Raw genomic sequence first — 13,028 nt, 5'->3', positions numbered from 1 at the left:
ATCCCCATCAGCAAATAGTGAGGCCTACGGTTCCCTATGGTTCCTGCGAACCAGTCTATTGATAGTGGAGGTATGAGTTTTTCTCTTCTTGACAGAAACTTTTACCAGATTTTCACGCCTTTATCTCTTCCTTTTCTTCAGACTGGTGCTGAAAAAGTGTCTGTAATGAATAATGAATAAGTTTCCAGTACCGGAACTCACCGTGGTTAATCCTTAACAACCAATGCATCTTGAATTTAACTACAAAGACAGCAAAGTCCAAAAACAGATCAGGTGCTGCCATCAGATGAAAGTAATGTAAGTAATGAAATACTAAAGAGAAAGAAGAAGCAGCTTATTTGTTTCCATGTTTTATTTTTTTTTGTTTTTAATTATTATTCTCAAACTGATTCTAGAGCTGATATTTATGCATAAATTAATTGGGAAATAAAATTAAGGTTAATCCAAGAAGCCCTTCCATACACCTGTGGAGATACAGAGGTAGGATAATATCCTTATTGTTGTGTTTGCATAGCAGTATAGGATGGTCACATGTGACCTTAACCATCTGTTCCAGATGATCCAATGAAGTGAATAGTTTATAAACAAATTAGAAAAATGAGCTTTATAATTAAATGTAGAAAACACATTAAAAAATAATGGTTATTTGGGCTAATTAAATAGCTATTTATTAATATTTAAGACTTTGCATTGTGTGGTTTTAGAATACTTGGAGTTTTGCAGTTATTAATTATTGTTTTTCATTTTATGGTTATCAAACTACATAAGGTTTCACAAGTATTTGAAAACTAGGTTATTCATACATTAAAATAAATGACAGGTTCTTAATGTGTATTTAGAATTAAGGCAAGCAATATATGAAGGAGGGAAAAAGTAAGTACACCATTTTACAGGCATAGTAATCTCAGAAGCTGTGTCTTAGATGATCTCATGTCTGCAGTATCTAAACAAATTAGTGGAGATGAGTTACAAAGAGGATAAATAAATATTCAAGTTCATGTAAGAACTTCAAAGACTGTCAAGAAGTTGAAACTTGTATGAGTAAGTCTAGCACCTGGACCTTGAAGTATTTTACCAAAGGACAAAAAACAAGTACCACTGACAGATTGTCTGTAATTGCACAGTATAAAATGAAAGCAGAAGCTCTGACTTCTAATTGACTGGTCTAATCTCTCTCCAAGGAAGATTCAGCTGCAGTAGAAATGACTATTCAGACATTTGCTACTGTTTTAGCAATCTTACAGTTCAAGAAGAAAAAACTAGATAGTGAGTATGCTGGAATAAAGGTGCATATTAAATAAGGTGATAATCATTTTAGAGATATTCATCAGGAAAAAGTTCAATCAATTTAATTAAATTATGTTCTTTTCTGCAGGAGAGTCAGCATAGTGGGAAAAGCTCAGTCGAGCATCAAAGCATTCATAAACAAAAAAGCCCCCCCCCCCCCCGACATTGATCTAAAAATGCCTCAACTATGCTGAAATTCTGTTTATCATGAAATTTTCAAAATCTGGGTCAAAATATATGTATTTTCTGTAGTCACTAATGCTGGCAATTATGTCTAGTTACTTGTGAATGCATCTTGCACAATTTGCAATTACTGTACAAACTAGAGAACTATCTAGGGAGTTACTATTGTGTGCAGGAAGCTCAGCAATCGTGTTTTCTAAAAAGAGTAGCTGATTGAGCTTTCATGTGCCCCACTTCTGTAAAATTATATATGAATCGTATTTTATTTTGCTTTTTGTCTCAATACCTATTTTTAATCCTTTTCTTTTTGTCTAAGTGATAAGAACACACTCTTCTGAGACAGAAACTAAGGCTATGATTTCAGTAGGGATGAGGGTAAGCCTGTGCAATCAGACCTGTTCCTTAATATTTCCCATTTCATCCCAGACTCAGAGATTGACCCAAGCACTTATAACAAGTTCAGAGCTTCCCAGAGTTTGGGATCTTTGGTTATCTTTATGCTCTGTTATTATGGTGATTTTCACTCCATTCTCTTCTATACTGTAAAGTAACAGAAGGTAATATACTACTTCATAATTTTTACCTCACTCTTTTCCACCAGTACATCTCCTTCCATTCTTATGACACCTAGACAGGCTAGATATATCTACAGTTCTTATAGGACGCAGGAAACTCTGACTGAATGCACTTAAGTTTACTGCTTACCTGGTTTATCAGACAGAAATATCAGAACTGAACACTTTCTTCTTAATTTTCAGTGACTCTTGATTTTCTAAACTTTCATGGGAGGTGAAAGTGATAGACTTGATTGTAATACAAAACAATATATCTTTATATGTGTCTTAAAGAGAGTAAATGCAGGTTCTTCATCTAGTACAGGAAGTTCCAGATCCAAAGGCTGAACGCTGGAAATTTCTTATCTCCATGTTTTTATCTTTTTTTCCCCTCTATGTTTTGGTTACCACTGTTTCTGCTAGTGCTGCTAAGCACTAGTTTCAAGAAAAAATGGAGATAGCTGTAGACTTGGTTCATTGAGATCTTTGAAGACTCTGGTTTTATGGAAATCTCTCTTTAGTTTCTATTCAGATCTTGTCTGCCTGGCACTGACATCATTCCCAGCACTGTATTCTTCCCAACTTTTATTCAGTAAAGTTAACCTCTCTTTTCCTTTGTGATCTGTTGCTGATTTCCACATCTCTGTGCACCTACAAAGAGTTTTGAACTGATTACATGCAAAATATAATTGAGCTGAATATTATTGTAAGTAATTTCAGTTGATACTGATTATGTTTGTACAAGAGAAGGAAAAAAGTGGTTTCAACAACAGGCACATAATTCATCAGAAGAAAAGCTGCCTTTTATGTTGTTTGACAAAATCACATCTTGGCATTTCAACACTTTTCTATGTTCTGAATATGCTACTGACTATAAATCATTTTTATTATAGCATGCACTGTTCTTGATAAACTTTTAAACACTATTTATTGTGCTACCCATACAAAACCAGTACCTTTTGGCTAACAGCAATAGTTTGTCTCACAACAAGTAATGATTTTAATAAAAGACTATGGGAAACATTGATACTCCAAGAAAGCCTAACAGTACCCCCTGATAGATGTTTTTCCCCTCCAGACCAGTTTGTTATACACAACTGCCTAATTCTGTCCTTTCTCTGAAAAAGTCTAATTATTTCCTCCCAACAGTTGTAAAGTAATTGTTGTTGTATGACCAGCAAATAGCTATGCAAGCAGTCAGGCACAGATAGAATAAAAAAAGGCAAACTGAACAACACCAAACCCTTTGATTCTCCCACATTCAAACACCAAAATAATTTTTCCATGACTAACAGACTCTATTGAGACCATTTAGTGTCTCTGTCAGTTGGACTTTGGAGGCCACATATGACAAATTTAGCTACCCAACACTTCATACTGGATTGATAATCCTAATAGTACTTGAGTGATATAAGAGATAACAGAACTCTCTTAAACTCATCCACTTGTGGAATACAGGATAAGCATTAAAACAGTGCGGATGGGCTTGGAGTGGAGGGATTTGTTGTTTCCACACAATTAAGTTTCTAAGAGGTCTTCTCAAACCCTTAATCTAAAATACAAATCCCAAGAGGTTTCATGCCTCTCCCTCTTGGAGACTTCAGGCTACAACTCCCCTTTTTTGAACAGACTTATCTTCTGACAGATAGCAGTGGTCACCTTCTTACTCTACTCATTTGTGCAATTGCTTAGAAAACACTGATACAATTTATTACCGTTTAGAAGGTATCCGAATAGGTCCTAGGAAAAAAAGAAGTCTACCCATTGCCTTCACATCAAAATGTCCTTCCTGCTGCCTGCTTATGCATTAGGATAGTAAGTGCTACCTTCAATGATATGTCACAAACTTTCTTTTGAATCTTTTTTTGAGTTGAGAGTGAGATACCTTGAGAGACAGCGTAGAGGAAGTGCATACTGTTTATACTGTGGTCATAAAAAAAATAAAGCTACCTGACTCTGACTTCAAAGGCTTTCAGTTCAAGACCCTTCATGACATTCACATTCAATAATCTCAAAAAAATCACAAATCGTATATAAAAGTATCTTAACTATGGACAGTTTACCTCAGCAGCTTCAGAGAACTATTTTTCTTAACACACATAGATAGAAAAGTAATTCATTAAACTTCTCCCACAATTTCTTCAACTCCTTTTAGATAGTGTTGACTTCACACCAGCAACTCTCTCAACTTCGAGTAACCAAGTTAACCTTTCTTCCATTATTCAGGACTCTTTTTATGTCTCATACCATCTGATGCATGTCAGTTATACATCCTATTAACTTGATATTTGTAGGCAGATGAACAACTTCTGCAGAGATGTCTCACTATCCAGAGAAGTAATCAGATTTTATTAATATCTTTTCACTCTTCTCTCAAAGACCTGTGTAACACTTGTTAGGATCCTATCTAAATTCCATAAGACTGTGAAGGAGGTAAAAGCTACTATGTTCCTCTAATCTGACCTGCTACATTACTTGGGCAAATCATTTTCACTGTGACTTCAGGAAAATGGTAATTTGTAATCTTATAGATGATTTAAGCTATAATTTAAACATTTATGGTGACTTCTTATTGGTAAAAACCACAAAGCGTGCTTCTGGGTATTGTAAACCCAAAGCATTAAATACTTAATCATTATTAATCATTACTATAAATAGCGCATGGAATTTACAATTATTGAACTAAGTTATGCATACAGAACATAAACTGACTGAAAGAAGCTTAGTCAATGAATCCAGGGAACTATTGCTGTGCTCCTTCAATGTTTTTATGTGAACAGGAAAATATATGTCACCTGAAAAAGCAAACATATGAGTTATTTCCATTGATATGAAAACATAAGTTTTCCTTGCTTAATTGCAGTGCTTCTAGAACCTATTCCACCATGTATGAAGAATTTATTTTGTCTGGAAATGAAACAAGTCAGTGAACTTATTTCTCACTAGTAGGTTCAGGTTAAGTCACATAGGTATCTACATGTAAACTAAAATCTCTGCTGCCATGCTAGTTAACCAAGACCTAATGAATAAAGTCAAAACAGCTTAGGCAGCCATTCAGCTTATCCTAAAACAGACACCTACAGTATGTTCAGCAAAAAAAGTCTGTTAGGCTGCACTGAATATATCAGCTAGCTCTTTGTTAACCACAGAGGCAGGTCTGTCACTTCACTCACATGTAGACACTGACCTGTAGGCACCTAATCTCAGATTTCTGCACAAAATTCACCCTGTCTGAGTGTAGTCCTTCTTGTTTCAGGGTAGTCCTTCTTGTGACTGCAATGAAAACCATTAAAAAACTGTAATGCTATTAAGAATCTTCTTGTTAGGAAGCTTAGGAAACAAGAAGAATCACTGAGAATGTACAGTAATCAAGACGGGTAATAATGAAAACGTATAAGAAAGCATTCAGTGTTGTGAATCTCCATCAGAGATATATCTGTCCTTGAATGCAAAATAAGCCGCCATAGTCATGGAGAAAGATGTCTTTATGACAATACCTTTCCATTATTGTTATTTGAGCAGATAAAGAAAATATGTAAGAAGCATAGATACTTCCTACAGTATAGATACTTCCTACAGTATAGATAGTCTTTTATTACACATTCTCAAGTTTCTGTTCTGCAGTACGTACAAAGACACAGTACCTAAAAGTGAGTCCCATAGTGCAGTATCAGTCATTTTAAAGAATTCAGCAATCCACATAAGTTTTATGTGGATTGAGGCTGTGATGCATTACTTTACTTTTAAAAGTAATACATTTAGGCCAGCTATAAAGTAAACCCAAGGCAAACCCATTTAAATTCCTGAATATTCCTTAAGAATAAGGAAAAAAATGTTCCAAGCAAATATAGTGTTTCAATTTCAAATTTATAAATCAATTTTCCAAAACAGATTTTTTACTCATTTTACATATGCACATTCAGTGTATGAATTTTTAATACTCAAGTGAAATAGATAAACATCTTTGTGAATACATAGCTACTGATCCCACAATAGAGTGTCAAACATTTAAAACAGCTGAGTAAAAGCTGTATACCTCAGGCTTCCTAAACTGTTCTTAAAGAAAAAGTCGTGTTTGAGTTTAGCAATACAGAAACAAGTATGTCAGCAGATCTGCATGCTTCACATTTTAATAACTTTAGAGGTTGTTTAAATGTTCTTTGAGCCTTTCCTAGGGTTTAGCCAGAACCATCACCACACACAGCAAAAATGGAAACAAGGCACCATTATCAACTCAGCCATCACAGTGTGTCTTTTATTTTTATATTGGCAGACCTTCAATACTTGTCACATTGTGAGCATAACTCCCTATTAAATCATGTTGTTGGACCTGAAGGGAGAGGAAGAAAATGAACAAAACATGAACCAACTTATTTCCCAAATCAGTTTGAAAACTTAATTATGAATTAGAAATAAGATAGTCTGTTCATGCTTTGGATATTTAGAGGACATTTTAAAAGAAAGAATGGCTGAGCCTTGTCAGTTAAAACAATTACTGACCTATGATTTCAAGCTAAATTAAAACCAGACTGAACCAAAACACTTCCTGTTACTTAGACAGTATCAGTGAAATGTGTAGGACCCTTTTAACTGTCACAAACTTCACTTCCACACTTTTTAAGCTGTTTTTAGTAGTCACTTCAGGAGAGATCAACAGAACTTGACATCTGTGGTGTAACCTCTGAGTTAGTCATTTGATTCAATTGCCTCTATATAGGCAACTAGTGACAGACATTTGTAATATCTGCTTGTGGGTAAATGAATTATGTCAATGAAAACAGACATTTGTAGGATGAAATTTGTCTGAAGAAGGTCCCTAAGACATGTAAAGTAGACTGTTCTGAAGCACCTAGGGTTCTTTTGTGGGTGTCTGATGTTAGATGAGGAAAATCCCATCTGAATTCCTAATGGAAAAGTTTCTGATGACTTCCATCAACTACATGAGAGGTTATGCAGACCTCTGCTGGCAATCTTGCACTAATGGGGAAGCAAAGAAGGTGTAAAGACACAGTAGTCTAAGATGAACAGAGTAGACAGTAACTAGCCTGGGCCAGTGGCACTAAAATAAGATAAATAAGTGGACAGGAACTTAGAAATAGTGTCCTATCATGTGTATCTGTATAGCCCACGTAGCAGAAAATCTAGACCTCAGATATTTACTGCTTCCTGTTATTCAGAAGGAGGGGAGGTGTTGATTTTTTTTGGGGGGTGGAGTTTTTTTCTGTTTGTGTTGTGGTTTTATTCTCCCAGAAGTTGCAGATGAAATAATTAAATTTCCTGCAGGTTATTTTGTCCTTATACAGTAATTAGAACTAGTAACTGCTGGATAATATTTTCTGACAGTTTTTTTTTCTTACAAATTCCAGTTTGAATTAGCTGGTAAAGAATTTTAAGAATTTAAAACAATCATCCAGAAACTGGGACTCAGTCTGAGAAACAACTTTCTTAATGATGTGATGTATCAGAATGAATGTGAACTTTTACTGTTTGGGAAGATTATACATGATTCTGTGACTAGTTAAAGAGGGAAATAAATTGAAGCAAAAATAATAATAAAATAAACAGAACAAAACCCCACAGCCTTATATATATGTGTGTGAAGTGATGTACTACTCAGACACTGAAGAGAATAATCAGCTGTTCCCTGCAGTGATAAGAAAAGCCTTAACAGCTGTGAACCAATTATGGCCCCTGAAACCTTCACCAAGCCCTAATCAAGAAAAGTGTTTGTTATTGTCTTCCAGACATTGCAAAGTAAACAAGACAACTGAATGCCTTGGAGGCAAGGAGGAAATTTCTTAGGCATAAAACCTCAGAACTGTCTTTGAGTGTGTTTGTATTCCTCTCAGAAGATGGAGAATTTTCTGAAATAATAAATTAAGTGCATTCCCAAAGAGATTCCCTTAAGAAATAATTCTGACATTAAGTTTTCAGCTCCCTATCTTTCTGTTACTGAACCTTTAATTCTTTTCTCCATGGAAAACTTTCATCACGCCCCACTTTACCCATCTGAGCCTACCCCACCCCTTCCAAATTCCTAAGTGAAACCATACCCATAGCCAGAAATATTCGTAGCACTTGTCCAGAGTACTTAAAAGTTTGCAGGAAAAGGCTCTCATTGATCAAACCTGACTAGTTTACTGCTGCAAATGTTTTCAGTGAGCTTCATTTAAAACTTGGATTAACCAGCTGCTGTATTTGGCTCCAAAGATCCTATCCAAGGAGGGTGAGGTCAGGGAGTCTGTGTGAGCATGGGAAGCTACAAAGGGCTGGGATCTTTGAATTCAGTGTACTTGAAGAAGTAAAGAGCCTTAAATCATGGTGCAAGGGTTATTTTCTGTTGGTAGAACACAGAAACATAACTAGAACGAAGTTAGTGACTAAACCACAGTACTGAGACCAGCTCCCTGACTGCAAGCTCGTCTAAGATTTTGTTCACAAGAAGCCTTGAAACTGTTTTCTCTCTGGACACGGCATTTGTGTTTGATACTTACACAATCCAACTTTATCACTTCAGGGCAGTAAACAAAGTATATCTTAGCCTGTAGTGTTAAATAATTTTTGGCACAATTAAGTAAAGCAGAGCTGGAATGAGAGAAGATAAACAAATTTCACTTGCAATAAACTAAAATGAACCATCAGAGATACACAGTTGTTAGTGGGAAATTTGGATAATTTTTGTAAAAGATTACACCCTTTCTTGATTTAAGCTGAAAGCAGAAGTCTGTGAGATTGGGTTAGCTTTCTTAAAAACATTTCACAAGGAAGTGTTCATTTCTTTGTCTAGGTCCCCTTTCTAAGTTTCAAGATCAGTCAAATTCAAAAATTAAAAAGCAAAATCTAGACAGAACAGTTGACTCTGACCTGATTTTGACATGGAACCACAAATCGTCCCCAAATTCATTCCAGTCTGGACCTACCTTTCATTCAAAGATTAGAAAAACCTCAGTAATCTTCTTGATGAATCTGGGCTCTGGGCAGAAGTTTCAATAAAACTCTAGGCTAAATTATGGTCGTTCCTGAATTTGTAACAGAAGATCTACAAATTCCAGAAGTCAAATACCTCCAATATCTTACAGTATTTCCCATTTGTCCTTGGAAATGATTTATCTTACTTGCTGTTTGTATTGGGTAGGTATTTCAACCTTTCAAAATTTAAACAGAAGAATCATGGATTGATGAGGGTTTATCAAGTTCAAGATCTCCTGAACTGCTTTGCTGTTATAAAAGCTTGGCATGTACATGGGACAACTGTGTCAAAATTTATACTCCTGCACAGCTGTGGGGAAGCTGGTCTGACATTAACTGCTGCTAAGGGAGTGGACCTAAGCTGGGAATGCTAGAACTATAGGCAAGATAATTCAGAGGACATGAGACTATATTCAAGTGTTTTTTGTGGTATGCCCTGAGGCACTGGTCCTGCACTCATAGAGACCAGAGATCTGTCAGGACGCTCCACAGTAGTCAACCATCCAGTGCCTGATTTTCACCATCAGTAAAACATGGAGGAGGAGGAATGAAGGGAATATTTAAGAGAGTGAAATAATGCAATATATCTAGGCCTCCCACTGGGGATGGAAGTGTCCAGAGGAAACTTGAATCTGAGCATCAGAAAACCCCTGAAATTTGGTATAAGTTAAGTTCATATCTTACTCCTATTTTAAGTATCCCTATATATCCAGTTTAAAAGGTGATATTAATAGGTATTATTTAAATAAGAAAAATGTGATTTGCATGGATTTAGAAGGTAGAATACTCTTCTGGTTTCTGTGTTACTGTATGAGAGACAAAACATGCATTTGAAAAGGATACAGAGTATGCGTTCACCAAGGATCAATACTTGGTCCCAAAGAGACCAAGGATGTGAATTCTATGAAATTTGCTGTCACTTCATGGAGATCACAGGATCTGTCTTGTTTTCTTGTTCCATAGCATCCATAGGAGTAACTTTTGCACCTTTCTAGAAAGCATATAGCTGCCAGAATATTTCACTAGACTTTCCTAGCCATAATTCAATATAAGATAATATTTCATTTTAACTGCAGTAGAGGGAAACACAAATGGACATGTCGGTCTAGAAAAATATGAAGTATGTTTGCAGGCATGCTCTTTGGATTCTGAACATAGATTATTGGAGAGGGGAAATGGTTTTTTGAACCTGTGTTTGTGTGTTTCTTAGTCTTGAAATTTCACCTCATGAGTCTCAGTGGAATGATGATTGATACCTTTATAAGTGTATGATGAATAGGAACTTCCATCCTTTGTATCCCTTTACTACCTTGAATCAAATACTGAAATACTTCAGTTTTGCTCTGAGAATATTTTCGTGGTAGTTTTCATGTTTACCTCTACTAGAGCTTATGAGATAAGTTCTTCTCACCAGTACTTATTTTAGCAGAAGCTCTGAGGATGCCAGAACAGCAAGGAAACCAATCAATTCAGTATACTCAGAAATGAGTGATTGTTGTAGGTCTTTCAGTTTTTAATTTTTCTCTCTTAAGACCTGTTTGTAACATTTTCTTGGTTTTGAGTATGTCAGTGTGGACAGGAGACAATTTCATTTCGTTCAGACTAACACAATTTAAAAATAAAAGAGTCCACATGTACAAAATGTATCATATTGCACAAAGGGAAAATAATAAACAAGTAAATTCTAACCAATCTCAGCAACGCATGTGTGACAGAATGCTTTTTTTTAACTGTTTCAATTTTACAATCCCTTTGAAGTGTATCTCCAAAGTGCTGATGTCAAGAGGCACTGATGGATTGTTCAGGAGAAATTTCTGCTGTTGTGCAATTTAAAACATACCTTATTCAAAACAAACAAAAAAGCACAAACCTTCATATTGCAATAGTAAATATGATTCTTTTCAAGTATACTTTGTCCAGATCTGCTGATTTTAGTTAAAACAACAATGCCAACTATTTAATTGTGCTTAACCTATTTTTTTTTCACTAAAATCCAGTTCCAGGTTGAAAACGTTTTTCTTTCCTGATGTGAGTATTTTTCCCATTTGGCAAACATCAATATTTTTCCTCCTTAACACAGATTAATCTGGCATGATGATTGTTTTCTTGTAACAGTTATAAGAATTATGATTTTTCTAGCATCTTAGCAAATCAGTCTTATTTGTTCAAACTCATCTGTTGGTTATTATAATTCATTTTTGATTTGCACTCGTGACAAGAAACACTCTCTGCTCAGAGTTAGGTGCCTGTTGTACTCTATAAAATACAAAAGAAAAAGGTAGAGCCTTCCCAATAGACTGATGAAACCAACATCGAAGGACTTTTGAAGGCCAAAGTTAACTGCTTTGTTAAATGATTTGATATACAGGATTAATGGCTTCATTTTCTTGATTTTCTCTCTTGCTTCAAAACAGTGGAGAGAAACAGCTCATTTAGAAATACAATTATTCATTTATTATTCATAATATCCTGTGTGATCATCCTTGTTCAACACATTTGATATATTCTTGTTAATTTAAGAATTTTGCATTTCACTTTTATTATTTGTGCTAGAGTTATACAAGCATTGTGAATGAACCTCCTATGAACTAGTGAGACACACTTAAGAAGTACAGATTTAGATTATAAAACTGTATTAAGCAGCCACATCATCCTAGAGTGTTTTCAACATACTGGATAACAACTATCTGCTCTTTTCCATAGATGTCTATTAGTTATTTTTTATAACAAGATCTTCCTATTCAACCATTTACTACACACTCTGTTTCAGAAGCCAAAAATGATTGTGCAAAATTATTTTATATATCTGAAATCTCCAAAACACTTTCCCTTTATTTTCTTTTGCTTCATATTTTTACCACATGCAGTAGGTAAAAATCAGAACCTCTGCTAATGTGTTTTTCATTAATTATAAAAATTTTCCTAGAAGCACACATGACTTGTTTAATCTGCATTTAAGGACAAAACTAAACAAAAGTATAATAAATCTGTAAGGAGTTTGATTTCATATCTTAAAAGAGAAAGATAAAGGTTGTTTAACACCTTTTTTAGGTATCATTTTGTCCAGATCAGGTAACATAAAACTCCAAAAACAAAACGTTGTTGTTGTTTGGTTTGGTTTGGTTTGGTTTTGTTCTGTTTTTAAGTAATTATGAATTCTTAAATTTGCATTCAATAGCTAGATTCTTGTTCTCCCTAGTCAACATATTTGGTACTTAATCCCTCTAAAAACACAACCAAATCAGGACCTATAGGTGGAAGGATCCTTGTATTCCAGCAGGATAGATTGTGATTTGGATGGTACAACAGACACCCGGGAAGAAGCAAACAATTCTCTTCTGTTTAGTTCTCTCCAGAATGGAGAAGAGTTTGTGGAGGGATGGAGGAAAGAGAAGATATTGACTAGCTAGCAATTATGGTAGGATGCGCATAGCTAATATAAATTATTAATGGCATAAAACTTCTGCAAATGATTTGCCCTATTCACTAAGCCAAGAGCAAGAAGGAAGAAATTTTCCTTAATATTAAGAATACTGAGATGTCAATTTATATGGCATTGCCTCCTGGCAGTGATTTCTGTCAACAGTAAATTTGTGCTCTGAATATTAGTATTGCTCTGATTCAGCACTCAGATAATAGAAGAATGTGATAAGTGACAAGTGTTATTGTGAATTAAGTGCAAGTGGTCATTCTGTCCTTTCGGAGTTCCACTTTGTTCTTTTTATGAGTTTAGGAAGATTATAACTTTCAAATTAGAATAAATAAATCAGAACCTGCTGTGACTAGAAGTATCCTCCTGGAAAGAAGTGTGTCCAGTAAATTTACAACTTCATATTATCTTCTTTCCATAGAGATCTCTTCAGTAACACAAGATTCAATCCACTAATTTGAGTTATCTAAAGGAATCTAGTCTAAAATAGTCATCTAGGCTCTCTATCCCTAGTCAAGGAATAAATGCTATCAGAAAGTGTTTTGTCTGACCATGTACTTAAGGTGATAGAAAAAATTCCCTGCTGGATGTCATTGACGGGCTCT

The 13,028-nt window shown here is 35.1% G+C and overlaps 1 long non-coding RNA gene across 1 annotated transcript in view; it reads left to right on the top strand.

The window, feature by feature from the left end:
- Positions 1 to 301: 301 nt before the first annotated feature.
- LOC148056819 (uncharacterized) overlaps positions 302 to 13,028 on the top strand; it is a 29,051-nt gene continuing 16,324 nt past the window's right edge. The window contains exon 1 of the long non-coding RNA XR_015702211.1: positions 302 to 480. This is a non-coding gene — a long non-coding RNA (uncharacterized LOC148056819). The remainder of the gene's footprint in view (positions 481 to 13,028) is intronic.

Source organism: Nipponia nippon, unplaced genomic scaffold, assembly GCF_047370975.1.
Source record: "Nipponia nippon isolate SJK-2023a ecotype South Korea unplaced genomic scaffold, ASM4737097v1 scaffold_11, whole genome shotgun sequence".
Lineage (NCBI taxonomy): Eukaryota > Metazoa > Chordata > Aves > Pelecaniformes > Threskiornithidae > Nipponia > Nipponia nippon.
The sequence above is the reverse complement of the archived record's forward strand: the minus strand, read 5'-3'. Positions and strand labels throughout refer to the sequence as shown.